Source organism: Erinaceus europaeus, chromosome 16 (assembly GCF_950295315.1).
Source record: "Erinaceus europaeus chromosome 16, mEriEur2.1, whole genome shotgun sequence".
Lineage (NCBI taxonomy): Eukaryota > Metazoa > Chordata > Mammalia > Eulipotyphla > Erinaceidae > Erinaceus > Erinaceus europaeus.
The window spans coordinates 33,140,326-33,154,961 of record NC_080177.1 but is presented as its reverse complement, the minus strand read 5'-3'; the positions used below and the strand labels follow the sequence as shown (position 1 = coordinate 33,154,961).

The following is a 14,636-nucleotide window of genomic DNA, read 5'->3' as shown; positions in this document are numbered from 1 at the left end:
CTTTCATTTCTTTTTTTTAAAAATATTGTATTTATTTATATTTTCCTTTTTGTTGCCCTTGTTTTTTTATCATTGTTGTGGTTATTATTATTGTTGTTATTGATGTCATTGTTGCCAGATAGGACAGAGAGAAATGGAGAAAGGAGAGGAAGACAGAGAGGGGGAGAGAAAGATTGACACCTGCAAACCTGCCTCATCGCTTGTGAAATGACCCCCCCCCTGCAGGTGAGGAGCTGGGGCTCGAACCAGCATCCTTACTCCGGTCCTTGAGTTTTGTGCCATGTGCACTTAACTGGCTGCACTATAGCCTGACCCCCCCCCCCCCACCTATTTCATTTCTTTAAAGAAAGTTCCAGACTCTGGATTGCTAGGCCATATGCTAAGTTTTTTTCTTCCTACACTTTAAAATGTTTATTGAAGTAGCATTGTTTTACATGACTATATATTTTAGGAGTACAATTTTCATACCTCTTCTTGGTGTTACCATGCCCACCACCAAAATACCAAGAACCCTGCAAATTATTTTTTTTGAAGTTGTAGTGTTTTTATTTTATTTTATTTATTTATTTTCCCTTTTGTTGCCCTTGTTGTTTTTCATTGTTGTTGTAGTTATTGTTGTTATTATTGATGTTGTCATTGTTGGATAGGACAGAGAGAAATGGAGAGAGGGGAAGACGGAGAGGGGGAGAGAAAGATAGACACCTGCAGACCTGCTTCACCGCCTGTGAAGCCACTCCTGCAGGTGGGGAGTCGGGGACTCGAACCGGAATCCTTATGTCGGTCCTCACGCTTTGTGCCACCAGCGCGTAACCTATATTATGCAATATATAATTATGCAAATTCTATAGGATCATCTCCACCCTTACAGCCACTACTCCAGCCCTTTTAGTAGCCCTAGTCCTTCAGTTAGATTCTAAGTAAGAACCTGTTTCCCTTTGACTTACCTGTTTTATTTCTTTATATCCCACACATGAGTGAGTGTATCGTATTTGTCTCCTTTCTGAGTTACTTTGCTTAGCATAATCCCCTCTGATTTTACCCATGGTACAGTAAAGAACAATATTTCATATTATCTTTTATTTTCCCTTCTTCATTCATCTTTTTTTTTTTTTTTTTTTACAGAAAGGCAAATATATAAAATGAAAGAGACTACAGCACCAAAGCTTCCTTTAATGTGGTGGGGCCCTGGCTGGAACCTGGGTTGATCCCTTGGTGAAGTAGCACACTATGCAAGTGAGCTATTTCAACAACCAAATCTCACATTTTCTTATAACCAAGTAGTAAGCCCCCCAAAAAAATCAGTTCTATAAAAATTACCTTTTATGAAAAAAATCACTTTCTATGAACACACCTAGTTTACATGTTTCACAACATACTTTTAATGAATTACTTCCCTTTTTCAAAAGGCAAAGAGCCAGTTTGATTGCATTTTCCCTCAAATGCCAAAAGAGTCTGCTCTACTCATGGGAAAATAGAATGATGGGGGAGAAGAAGTTGGTACCGGAATTTCTTTTTCTTTTTTTTTCTTTTTCTTTTTTTCTTTTTTACCAGAGCACAGCTCAGCTCTGGTTTATGGTGGTGTGGGGGATTGAATTTGGGACTTGATGGAGCCTCGGGCTTGAAAGTATGTTTGCATAACCATTATGCTATCTACCTCTGCCTGGTACCAGAATTTCTTATGGTAAGAGGACTATCCTTTATGGTTTATCTTAGAAAAAAATATCTTGATAAGTGATTTGAGGAGGAAAGATGTAATTATATAGTTTTTTAACAATGGTTGACTTTGTTATATGAATTTTTACCCAAATTAAAAAAAAAAAGACCCTATGTGAATGGCTTGACAGGAGAGAAAAAGAAAACAGATAACTAAAATACTCTGCAAAAAAGAAAAAAGAAAAGAAAAACTGAATTTAAGAGTTGAGAAGGACCAACAGGTGCTAAACTGATGGATTTGGACCCTGTGAGGAAAAATGGTATTTTTCTAATTAAGAATATTCACTTTTAATTTACCTCTTGTCTCCTGAAACAATAAAAGTCTACTATATTATATCTCCAAATTGGCTTATATGAGCAAGATTGTATCATATAAACTGTTCACCAGAGTCACATAGGACAAAACAAGAGTAACATATGTGTTTGCCACGTGGTCCAGATAACTCAGGAAAAAAAAAATGAATTTCAATATCAGAAGTAACTAGAAAACATACTTTAAAGATAAAATGCCAGAAGGTTGGGCAGTAGCGCAGCGGTTACGCACACATGGCGCAAAGTGCAAGGACTGGCGTAAGAATCCCGGTTGGAGTCCCCAGCTCCCCACCTTCACAGACGATGAAGCAGGTCTCCAGGTGTTTGTCTTTCTCTTCCACTCTTTGTCTTCCCTTCCTTTCTCCATTTCTCTCTGTCCTGTCCAACAGCAATGACATCAGTAACAACAATGATAATAACCACAACAATGATAAAGCAACAAGGGCAACAAAAGGGAAAAAATAGCCTTAGGGAGCAGTGGACTTGTGGTGCAAGCACCAAGCCCCAGCAATATAACCCTGGAGGCAAAATAAATAAATAAATAAACTACCAGACCATCAAAGAAGTATATCTAGAACTAGAACTATCTAGAATAAAAGAGGTTCTGAGACAGAGTGGGGAGAATAGCTTCCCTCCTGAAGTCCCCAGCTCCCAGAAATAATGAGAAAAAAATGTAAACCACTAAAGACCAAACCTTCAAAGAAATGTATCTGCCAACACTTACTTCTAACCAACATTTCCTTTCCTAGAATAGTCTTATTAGGTTTTTTGGAATCAAGTATAGTAGTTCAGAGGCTTCTTCTAGGAGTACTTTATATCAGCCTAAGGTGTTTTGTGTTTGGGATCAGAACCCTATAGCTCTACTTCTAGTTGGATAGTGGCAGTAAAGATCAAAGAGAATGAGGTCCCTAAGAAAGAACATTCCAGAGGGCAAAGAGTGAAGGCCATCTTCTGTTTCCACTTGTGCAGCTGTCAATTCAAAATGGAGAGTTTGACATTTCAAATGAATGGAAGATCATCAGTCTCATAAAATAATACGAAAATGACAAGCAAGCCTTCCTATGTATGAACCAGGCACCATGCCAAGTGCATTTTCTCCTATAATAAGAGGCAGATACACTACCTCAGAAAAGCAAACTTCAACTAAAATCACTATTTAGCAGTAAAGGCTAGAGAGGTTATAAAGTTAAATATCTGATCCAAGATTACTCATCCAGAATCTAAACATACATTTTACTTTAAAGTCTGTATGGTTAACTATCATTCTTCTTCTAGCGTTTGCCGTTAACTATCATGATAGTCATTAAATATATAAAACTACTATTTTCTTTTTTTCCATGAAAAGTTCTACTCAGTGTAGGTGAGTAGTCAATATGGATTGTGTTGAGGTAGTGTTAGTCATTGAAAATGTTGTACCTCAGTGAGCAATCTGTTCTGGCACAATAGCCAGATAACTTGGGCTTACTTCGTGTCTTTCTAGTCATAGTCTGTTACCACTGCATTGTTGTTTTTTATTTAAGTACTTCAGAGGAAATTCCAGGCAAAGGAAACTATGTGGACTTTCAAGTAGTGCAGTAGAGTGTGCCCATAATAGCCAACTGTACTTTGAGAGAACTTAGAGACCTTGAAAAGCAGTGTCTGCCTTTTATGACTTCTAAAAAAAATTTTTTTTTTTTAGCTAGAGTTTCAACAACCTAAGTCAACATATCCTCCACTCTAGGTTATTTTTGTATTTTTAGAACTCAAGAATTAATCTTGAAGTCATCCAGGATTTTAAAAAATCTTGCCACCTATAATGATCATCCTTAATATAAAAATTATGGAAGGTCATAATAAAATAATGTTCTTTGGATATAAATAATGTTCAATGGATCTATATTTCTGTAGTCCTTATTTCATAGACCAACATTTGAAAATTACTGGTCAAAAAAACTGGAGTCTATATTAAAAAATTAAAGAGGTCAGGTAGTGGCTCACCTAGTAAAGCATAGCATTGCCTGTGTATGAGAACCCAGCAGGAACTATGGAGCCATACAGGCAAAAGTTGAATAAAGATTTCTTCAGGACTGAAAAAGGGTATGGTATGTGCTTTGCTACTTTGCTATGTGTTTAGCCCAAGTTCAAACCCCAGCACTGCATTGAAGTACTATGACACTGAAGAAAGCTCTTGTGCTATGATATCTTTCATTTTCTTTGTTTCTATTTATCGTCTGTCTGCCTGCCTGTCTGTCTGTCTGTCTGTCTGTCTATCTATCTATTGCTATACCTGAATGGAAAAGTCGCCCAAGAGTGATAAAATTCTGCATATACAAGGCCCAAACTCCATAAATAAATTAATATAAAAGTATATTCCTATACATCTAGTGGTTATTTCTTTCTTTTTTTAAAGAAAGGCAGACTGCCACATGCAGCGCCTCATTTGGATGTGTCTGGAGTCTTAGAAGCTTAACTACCGGGAGTCGGACGGTAGCACAGCGGGTTAAGCGCAGGTGGCACAAAGCGCAAGGACTGGTGGAAGGATCCCGGTTGGAGCCCCCAGCTCCCTACCTGCAGGGGAGTTGCTTCACAGGCGGTGAAGTAGGTCTGCAGGTGTCTTTCTCTCTGTCTTCCCATCCTCTCTCCATTTCTCTGTCCTCTCTAACAACAATGACATCAATAACAACAACAATAACTACAACAATAAAAACAAGGGCAACAAAAGGGAATAAATAATTAAATTTTTAAAAGTTAAAAAAAAAAGCTTGATTACCCTACATTCTACAAATGGACCTTGAGAGCTTGTTTGGAGGTTCTAGCAGGGGAGCACAGCTACTCCTATACCCTCAACCAAAGACCAGTCCGTCTCTGTTGGGGAAGGCTGTCCTCTTGGACTGGGTGCGCAGCTTTGGTAGGGATGCTCATGGAGCTGTGAGGGTGGAAGGGGACACCCGCCTAGCCATCCAGATCGCCCTCACATCCATGGTTATTAATTTCAATTATCTTTTTTTCCTTAGAGATAGAGAAGGGAGAGAGAGAGAGAGAGAATATGAGACCATAGCACTGAAGCTTCTTTCAATGCATTGGGGCCCAGGCTCGAATATGGCAAAACAGCATACTATCCCAGTGAGCCAGCCCTAATTTCAGTTATCTAGAATTGAAAGGAAGGTTGCATAAAAAGAAATATTGAGGGGGGGGGGGGTCGAGCGGTAGCACAGTAGGTTAAGCGCACGTGGCGCAGAGCACAAGGACTGAGATAGGGGTCCCGGTTTGAGCCCCTGGCTCCCCACCTGCAGGAGAGTTGCTTCACAGGCAGTGAAACAGGTCTGTAGGTATCTTTCTCCCCCTGCCCCCCCATCTTCCCTTCCTCTCTCCATTTCTCTATGTCCTATCCAACAATGAACGACATCAGCAACAACAATAATAACCACGACAAGGCTACAACAACAAGGGCAATAAAAGGGGGGGGGGGAATGGCCTTCAGGAGCAGTAGATTCATGGTGCAGGCACTGAACCCTAGCAATAACCCTGGAGGATATATATATATCAGGCCATAGCGCAGCACATTAAGTGCACATGGTGCGAAGCCCAAGGATCCCGGTACCAGGCCCCAGCTCCACACCTGCAGATCGCTCACTTCATGAGCAGTAAAGCAGGTCTGCAGGCATTTATCTTTCTCTTCCCCTCGCTGTCTTCCCCTCCTCTCTCCATTTCTCTTTCCTATCCAACAATGACATCAGTAACAACAATAATAGTGACCACAATAACCATGGAACAAGGGCAACAAAAAAAAAGGAAAAAAAAATAGCCTCCAGGAGCAGTAGATTCAGTGGTGCAGGCACCGAGCCCCAGCAATAATCCTGGAGGCAAAAAAAAAGAAATACTGGTTATAAAAATAGATCAGAGGGGAGGGGAAAAATAAGTAAATAAATAAAAATAGATCAGTAACTTAATTTGCTGTGTTCCTAATAATTGCTGACTCCTCCATACTATAGAAAGAACATATCTAAATAGTTAATTCTGAATTTACATATTCACAATTTTTGTCAGCATTTCAGAATTTAGGGGGAAGAAATCTATAAAGCTGTATGTTTATATGTTATATCTAAAGTCAGTCACTGGTGATTGCACTCTGATGATATTGATGTTTGGCAAGGAAATGAAATGCTTGGAGACACCCCATGTCTCTGTCTGAAAATCTGTCATTCGTATGTATTCTTTGCTTTCGCTCATCCAGAATGATTCTCAACTGATTAGACAGACTAAATAGAGTTGCACTCATGCATTTTAATGTCAATGTAAAAATGGTTTTCCCAGATATTTTTTCTTTTAAATTGAGTCCCCCAAATGAGGTCGAATAACTCATAGATTCAGTTACGCAAACATTTTACTATGTTGTCCATTCTGTAGTAAAACAAAAAGAAGTTTGTTTTTAGTAAAGCAGAGAGCCATGCACTAGCAACTTAGAGATTTTTTATGGTGAAAAGGAAAAAAATATTTTTTGGCTGCTGGGGACTTGCACATGTGCTACTTCACTGAAATGGCCAACTTTTTCAGATGGAGAGATGGATAAGAGATATCACAGCACAGAAGAGTCTCCCAACGCTATTGTACTCAAATGTAGTGCACTGGGAACTCTAACCTGGGCTGTGTGAGGGAAGCCAGGCGCCCTACCAGTCCAAGAGAAAGTTCTTGAATGTCATTTTCAACCTCTTTTATGAATAACTAATTTTGCCTATCACAGGCATTATTATGGGGGGGGGGAGCAAGGGGGAGATCTGTTAGTAAACCACCACTGAGACTTACAATCCAATTACAGCAACTTTTATAAAACAACTAGAGTTGTTATTGGCCATGCTGTGTGTTATGGGCACTCCAGTGGGATAATTATTGAAAGGGTGGTATTGCTTGATGAGTAACAGACATTAAGAGCTCTACTAGACAAGTTAATGGGGGTGGGGGCTGGCTGTCTTTTGGGTGATTAAAGACGATTTTATAAAGTAACAGCTGAAATAAAATTGAAGGTAGCCAAAGTAAAAATGCGGATGTGAGGAAGGCTGAGAAATCCTGCTGAGAAAATACTAAGAAATGTATAAGAAAATGACAAGTAGGGGACCAGGTGGTGATGCACCGAGTTGAGTGCATGTTACTATGTACAAGGACCCAAGTTTGAGCCCCCAGTACCCACCTACAAGGTTTTAAGCTTCACAAGTGGTGAAGCAGTGTTGCAGGTGTCTCTCCCTCTCTATCTACCCTCTCAATTTCTGGCTGTCTCTATCCAATAAATAAATAAAGATAATAAAAAAAATTTAAGAAAATGACAAATATAGGTTAAAAGTGGCAAGTAAGAATTTTGCTAGGAGACAAGGTGTAAATGAGTTTGAAAAATAAACCTGCGGGTAGCACCTGGTTCTTGAGAAAATTGGATACCAGGACGAGTTTGGACTGTAAAACCAACAAAAGGTAGGGTCTTGGGGGTCCAGTGGTAGTGCAGTGGGTTAAGCACACATGGCACAAGCTCAAGGGCGGTGTAAGGATCCCAGTTTGAGCATCCCGGCTCCCCATCTGCAGGGGGACTACTTCAAAAGAGGTGAAGCAGGTCTGCATGTGTCTGTCTTTCTCTCCCCCTTTCTGTCTCCCCCCCCTCAATTTCTCTGTCCCAAAAGCAATAACAATAACAACAGAGGCAACAGAAATGGGGGGAAAGTGGCTTCCAGGAGCAATGGATTCGTGGTGCAGGCATCAAGCCCCAGCATTTCATTGAGTTATCATCAGAAATGGTGACAGAGCAAAATTTATTGCTCTTTGCATTGATTATCACCATCATCATCTTTGACCGAAAACTATGAAAAGGAGAACATTCTACCCATTCTCAGTTTGTTCCAGAAGCTCAACTCCAGGGGCAGAGGGAACTTAAGGAGTTCTGGGAAATCCCTTATGTTCTCAGATCCTAAGACCCCTCGTAACTGAAAGACTCCATACTTTCTGGCCTCCATACTTTCACATGAGACATTCATGCTGTATTCTCTTTTCGCTCCAAAGTTCTTACTCTTCCTCAAACTTAATTCCATCATTATTTCATCTACAAGAGCTTAAGACCATGGCTTTTTATAATTCTGTTTTTCTCTATTAGGAAGCCCATGCCTACCTAGCATCTTGTTACAAAATTTAATTTCTTTATATTATAAAATATACAAATCCTTGTGTGTTTATATGCCTAATTGTGCCACTAGGAGAGATACTATGTTTGTCATCTTTATCCTTCATCCCAGACCTGCCTCACATGCCCACTGCTCTCCACCTAAATCACAGTTCAGTATAGTAGACTTAGTGAGTGTTGGTGGTTTAAAAGCTTACCCTGATTTCTTTGGAATTAAAGCACGAGGGGATCTGTGGAGTATGAGTTTTTACCTCTGTCTAGCTTTGTGTTTCTTTTCACAAATGTGTAGAGTTTCTAATGCCACCAAAAAATCACTTTATAGTCTTTCTTATTTTGTCTCCAGTTTCTTTCGTTTGTTTGTTTGTTTAAACATTGACGAAACCATAGGGGTACAACTCCACACAATTCCCACCACCAGAACTCCGTATCCCCATTCCTCCCTTGATAGCTTCCCTATTCTTTAAAACTCTGGGAGTATGGACCCAAGGTCATTGTGGGATGCAGAAGGTGAAAGGTCTGGCATCTATAATTGCTTCCTGGATGAAATGGGCGTTGACAAGTCAATGCATACTCCCAGCCTGTCTCTCTCTTTCCCTAGTAGGGTGTGGCTCTGGGGAAGTGGAGATCCAGGACACATTGGTGGGGTTGTCTGTCCAGGGAAGTCTGGTCGGCATCATGCTAGCAACTGGAACCTGGTGGCTGAAAAGAGAGTTAACATACAAAGCCAAACAAATTGCTGATCAATCATGAACTTAAAGGCTGGAATAGTGCAGATGAAGAGTTGAGGGGTACTCCATTTTGTAGATATAACTAGTAGGCATTTTTTATATTCCAAAGGGCCTGTGGCTATACTAGTTTTTTGTTTGTTTGTTTTTTATTTTTTGTTTTTTTCCCTGAGCCTGAAATCTGATATACAGGTGGATCCAAGTTATTGTCTGGGAGATGATGTTATGGCTAGAAAACGGACAGAAAGCTGGATCAGGGAAGAGAGTAGCTCCCTAATATGGAAAAGGGGTATAAATATTGTTGACTATAAACCCCATCTATTTGATTTGGTCTGGGGCCCATATTTAACTTAGGAGCCTATGTGACCTCTGCATCCCTGTGGATCTGAGCTCACATTCTGTGGTCATGAGTAGGAACATTCCAAGCTGCCCCAATATTAGGACCCATCTTCCTCAGGTGCAGCATAGAGTATGTTGTCCAGCCTCCCTTCAGAGGATGGAACATTCTCTACCATTGTAGATACATGTTGAGGGCAAGGTCCTATGGGGGACCCACACAGGGTTAGAGATGACCACTAACAAGGCGAGAGGGATTTATTTGAGGCCTAGGCCCATCATGTCTGTTCCGGAATCTCAGGACTCTCCGACTAGGGCCCCAGCTGATGGGGTGGTCATTGTTAAAGTATGCCAGTCTCTTGCCCTTATTCAACTTTTGCAGTCCTTGCTTTGATAAGGTTAGCTTTGGAGTGAGTGAGAGAACTGTAATAGGAAGTAGGTGAGGAGGATATCTAAGTCTAATTAGATACTATTTCATTAGGAACTTTATTTTATTTTATTTTATTTTATTTATTTATTCCCTTTTGTTGCCCTTGTTGTTTTATTGTTGTAGTTATTATTGTTGTTGTCATCGTTGTTGGATAGGACAGAGAGAAACGGAGAGAGGAGGGGAAGACAGAGAGGGGGAGAGAAAGATAGACACCTGCAGACCTGCTTCACCGCCTGTGAAGCGACTCCCCTGCAGGTGGGGAGCCGGGGTTCGAACTGGGATCCTTATGCCGGTCCTTGTGCTTTGCACCACCTGCGCTTAACCCGCTGCGCTACAGCCCAACTCCCTCATTAGGAACTTTTAACTGAGTCACTGCAGACTATTGTATACTTTTGCATTCAGGTATATATTTTGCCCTAATTTATGGATACGTGTGGACATATGCTCTATCTCACAGGACCTGGTCTATATCTAGGTTTTGGGACTTTGTTAGGAAGTGAACCACCTGGAATGGAATTAGAGAATCCTATAAAAGGAAAGGTCTCACCCAAGTAATGAGGCTGAAGCGTTAACATTCCACGCCTGACATCTCTGGACACAGTCTGAAATGAAGTATGCTAAGGTGGTACTTGTTGCATTGATTAGGTTGGGATTGGAAGATGCAATATCATTTGGTATGAATTGAGAGAATCATGCAGGAAAGTGAGCCCCACTCTACAGCTTCCAGGACTGGGGAAATATAGGCTCTATAGAGGAATTGGGAGGTTCCTGTTGTCTTAGGGCTTAATCACATTATTTGGCAATTGGGTTAACTTTGAAAAACCCCTTTGTTAGGATTGCTGTATCATACACAACATCACCATAATTTATGTCTTTTGACATTACTTGTATATAGCTGTGCCACTGGTTGTGTCTCCAGCTTCTGTGGCCTGCTAATGATGCTTATACTGTTGATAACCTAGGATTGGATAGCAGGAAGTATAAAAATAAAACTTACTTTTATCTAGTCTTTACTATGTTTCTTCTACAACTAATATTAATATTGCAGTTGCCTGCAAGACTCCAGTGCTCTCAGTGGCCTTTTTTTCTTCTTTTTCCCCCCCTCTAGGTAGAGAGTGAGAGATTGGGAGGGAGAGACAGAAGGCAAGACAACTGTAGCACCATTCCACTGCTCATAAACTTCTCCCCTGAAGGCACTCCATGTGGTGGTCCAGAACTTGAGCCCAGGTTCTTTGCATCGTAACATGTGCTCTACTGGGTGAGCCACCTGCTGACCTTCCAGGCTCAGTTTTATTTTTTTTAAATAAAGGCAGAGAGACAGAGACAGATACAGCTTCCTTCAATGTCATGGAGCCATCTTGAACCTGGATTGTACATAAAGTGTAGCAGCTGAAGGCTTAATTTTTAAAGAAGCATTTTTTCTAACTCATTTTTTTCCCTCCCCCAGCACACTGCTCAGCTCTGGCTTATGGTGCTATGAGGGGATTGAACTTGGGGCCTGGGATCTTCAGACATGAGAATCTATTTGCATAGCCATTATGCTATCTTCCCCACCCTCTAACTCACTTTTACTCATCTACTGTTTACACATCTATCTGTTTCATACCTATGACTAACAATGGCAGAGACATCCTACACCTCATAGCTACCAAATTTCATCCATCCAAAGTATATTTAATATATGCAAGAGCCTGTTTATCATGTTGGAGTCAGATCCTACAAAGAATCTGATATACTCCTGGGGCCAGGGTGATGACCAGAGGTTGATAAATTCAGTTAAATTTTACTCTAATAATTAAACTAGTCTACAGAAGGACAGCCTGAGGACTCAAATCTTCACCCCTTCCTGATGACCCTACCCATTGTTATAATGGAGAATGTAAGATGGAAAATTCCTTACCCTTTCCCCTTGAAAAACAGGACCTAATCAGTAAGCCACTAGTTGTTTACCAAGACCCCGCATACAGGAAAGGCTTATCAGGACCTTTGCACAAGGAAACTGTTTACCAGAAGGTTGCAGCTGATGGTGGGAGGATGTGATGACCCTACTCTGGCTAGGTTTTATTGGTTGTGTGGTTTTGCAATGTTTAAAATTAGCCTGCGCTTTGCTTTGAGTGGATCCTGCTTTTTGCTAGGTTTGAAATGATTGGATTCCGCATTTTCTATAGCATATTATTGGATATAGATTGATAAGGTGATGCATTCCCCCTCCCTGAGTGTATTCTGAAATCCTATAAATTGTGTGGTTTGAGCCTTGTTCGGGGTCGAGCCTGGTGGACTGCTATCAGTCACCTCTCGACCCGGATTCGAATTTGTGAATAAACATCTTTTGCTTCCTTGCAGTGGATGGTGGTTTGATTTTTGCTCACTAACATTTGGAGGCTCCAGCGAGATATCCTCTGATGGGGATCCCTGAGGACACCCCATCCCAGATCCAGATCCTTGGAAGCCTTGCCCGGCGCTGGTAAGTCAGACCTGATTTTTGTGCATGGTATACCGCTTGTGTGTCCCCGTGGGGCATGGGGTCTGTGGATTGCGGGACGCTGCATTGAAATCCCAGACCGCAGCATTGGGAAGTGACGACTTCCAGGCTGCTTGGGTCCTGGGCCTGAAACAGGGTCCGGAAGCCAGGGTCTGAAATAGGGTCCTGAAGAGTTGTGTGCATGCCACGCCACACTACCACCAGGAAGTAGTACCTGGCATGCCAGAGCTAGGGGAAAACGACCTGGGTGGTAGCCGCCGGTCCGAGCCCGAGGTCTCTCCAGATGGGAATTTCCTGGAGACACCTAAGCCGGACCCCCGGTTTGGAACCCACAGGAGACATCCCCTGTGGCTCTGTCGTGTCTCTCTATTGTCTGACTCTCTCTCTCTCTCTCTATGCTTTGGTGATTCGCAAAAAGATTGACCTTGTCAGTGCAACTGACAGAGTCTGGCTGGAGCTACTCTCCAGTGATTCCTGAAGGCCTGACTTGTAATATTTTAGTAGTGGCAGCCGGTCAGGTAATCACCCTCCTCTTGACTGAATGAATGCCTTGATGTGACTGCTTGTGTGCGTGTTGTATGCCTCACGGTCAGTAGACTACAGGGCGTGAGTGGGCTCTCAACCTGCGTGTCCATGGAGTCGTCTCAGCTCAGTGGGGATTCTCAACCTTGTTAAGACCGAGGCCAGGGATCATACGGCTACCCCTAAGCTAAGACTCCTTAAGGTTCTGCGAGGGGCTCGGCCAGGCGAGCATAGTTGCTTGTCTGTCACCCATCAGGTGCCAGTTCTTTTTCCAGCACTCGCTACTCATCTCTTTCCTTTTCTGTGTGTGTCCCTGCACAAGCAGGCCCTAAAAGAACCCTGTGCAGGTGAAGATGGAGTCGACACTTGTAGGAACTCCATACGGCCCAGATAAGGGAGAAGGTCCCAAGTGGACACCCTTTGGGTTAGTTGGAAAAGTGTGTGAGAGTGAGAGAACGTGTGAGAGTGTATGGTGTGCCAGCCGGCATGTAAGAGGAAGAGTGAAAGGAACCCTTAGTTTGATTGTTGTATTCCATGTTGCAGTGTTCTTCTCCCTTCTGTTCCATTTTGATGAGAAAATGGGACAGCGCCAGTCTAAGGACTGTAAGCCCACCCCCCTTGAATGTTTAACTAAGAATTTTTCAGATTTCTTGAAGAGAGCCACTGGGTTCAGAGCCCAGGTGGACATCTTCACACTGAGGAAGTTTTGTGAAAGGGAGTGGCCAACCTTTGAGGTCGGCTGTCCTGAGGCGGGGAGTCTCAACTTGGGAAAGTGCGCAGCAGTGCACAATGTGATCTTTGGGAACCCCAGGCACCCAGACCAGATGTCATACATTGAGGTCTGGATGGGCATTGTTCAGGACCAGCCAAATTACTTGCAAGAGTGCAAAGGTGGTCCCAGAGGGAAGGAGAAGGCTAAGAGCAGATCAGGAGTGTTTGTGGCTGAGAGCAAGCGAAGAGACAGGCTTCCCAGGAGATCTACCACTCCTGTCCTCCCCGAAGCCCCCGAATCCCCTCCGCAAGTAAGGAAGTGGAACGAGACCCCTCCTCCTTATGCCAACGCCCCAAGGGCCACTGCCCCTGAGGGGACCCACCAGGTGCCTGAGCCCACCTCTGAGTCCCCATCAGGAGTCCTGAGCCCACCTCATACTAGAGCAGGGACTGCTTTTGGACCAGAGCCTGCATCAGTCGAGACTTTTCCTTTGTGGGAGGTAGGCCCCTGAGAACTTACATCCCCTTTAGCACTTCTGACTTGTATAACTGGAAAAACCAGAACCCTCCTTTTTCTGTCGACCCAGAGGGGGTAGGAACCCTACTCGAGTCAGTTTTTTTATACCCATCAACCCACCTGGGATGATTATCAGCAACTGCTGAATACCTTACTCACCCTAGAAGAAAGGGAAAGAATTAGGTGGAGGGAAAGAAGCAAGTCCGAGATTACCGGGGGGAGCCAACCACTGATCAGGGTGTGGTAGAGAAAGTTTTTCCTCAGTCCTGACCCAAGTGGGACCCCAATTCAGAGGCAGGACATGATGCCCTCACCAGGTACCGCCAGGCTCTATTGCGAGGGATCCGAGCAGCAGCCCGGAAGCCCACCAATCTATCTAAGGTGACTGAGTGTAAGCAGGGCACAGATGAGAGCCTGACTGCCTTTCTAGAAAGATTATGTCAGGCATATCGGACCTGGATGCCTATAGATCCCAGGGCCCCTGAGAATGGGCAGGTAGTCGTCCTCCAGTTTGTGGCCCAATCAGCCCCAGACATTAGAAGGAAGTTACAGAAGTCAAAAGGTTTTGAGGGGAAGTCTCTCTCTGAACTGTTGGCAGTAGCCCAGAAGGTGTTTGAGAATAGGGAAGACCCAGCAAAGGCTACACTGGAACTAAATAAGAAGATGGCAAAGGTCCTCCTGGCCAGGGAGACAGGACATAGAGAGGACAGAAGAGGACCTAAGAAAGAGAGAGGGCAGATAAAAGGCAGAGG

The 14,636-nt window shown here is 42.8% G+C and overlaps 2 long non-coding RNA genes across 2 annotated transcripts in view; both read right to left on the bottom strand.

Moving 5' to 3' along the window:
• The window catches only part of LOC132533434 (uncharacterized), a 117,777-nt gene extending 107,728 nt beyond the window's left edge, over nt 1-10,049 (bottom strand). The window contains exon 1 of the long non-coding RNA XR_009545324.1: nt 9,898-10,049. This is a non-coding gene — a long non-coding RNA (uncharacterized LOC132533434). The remainder of the gene's footprint in view (nt 1-9,897) is intronic.
• Nucleotides 1-14,636, bottom strand: part of LOC132533432 (uncharacterized) — a 941,342-nt gene that overhangs the window by 115,066 nt on the left and 811,640 nt on the right. The window lies entirely within an intron of this gene.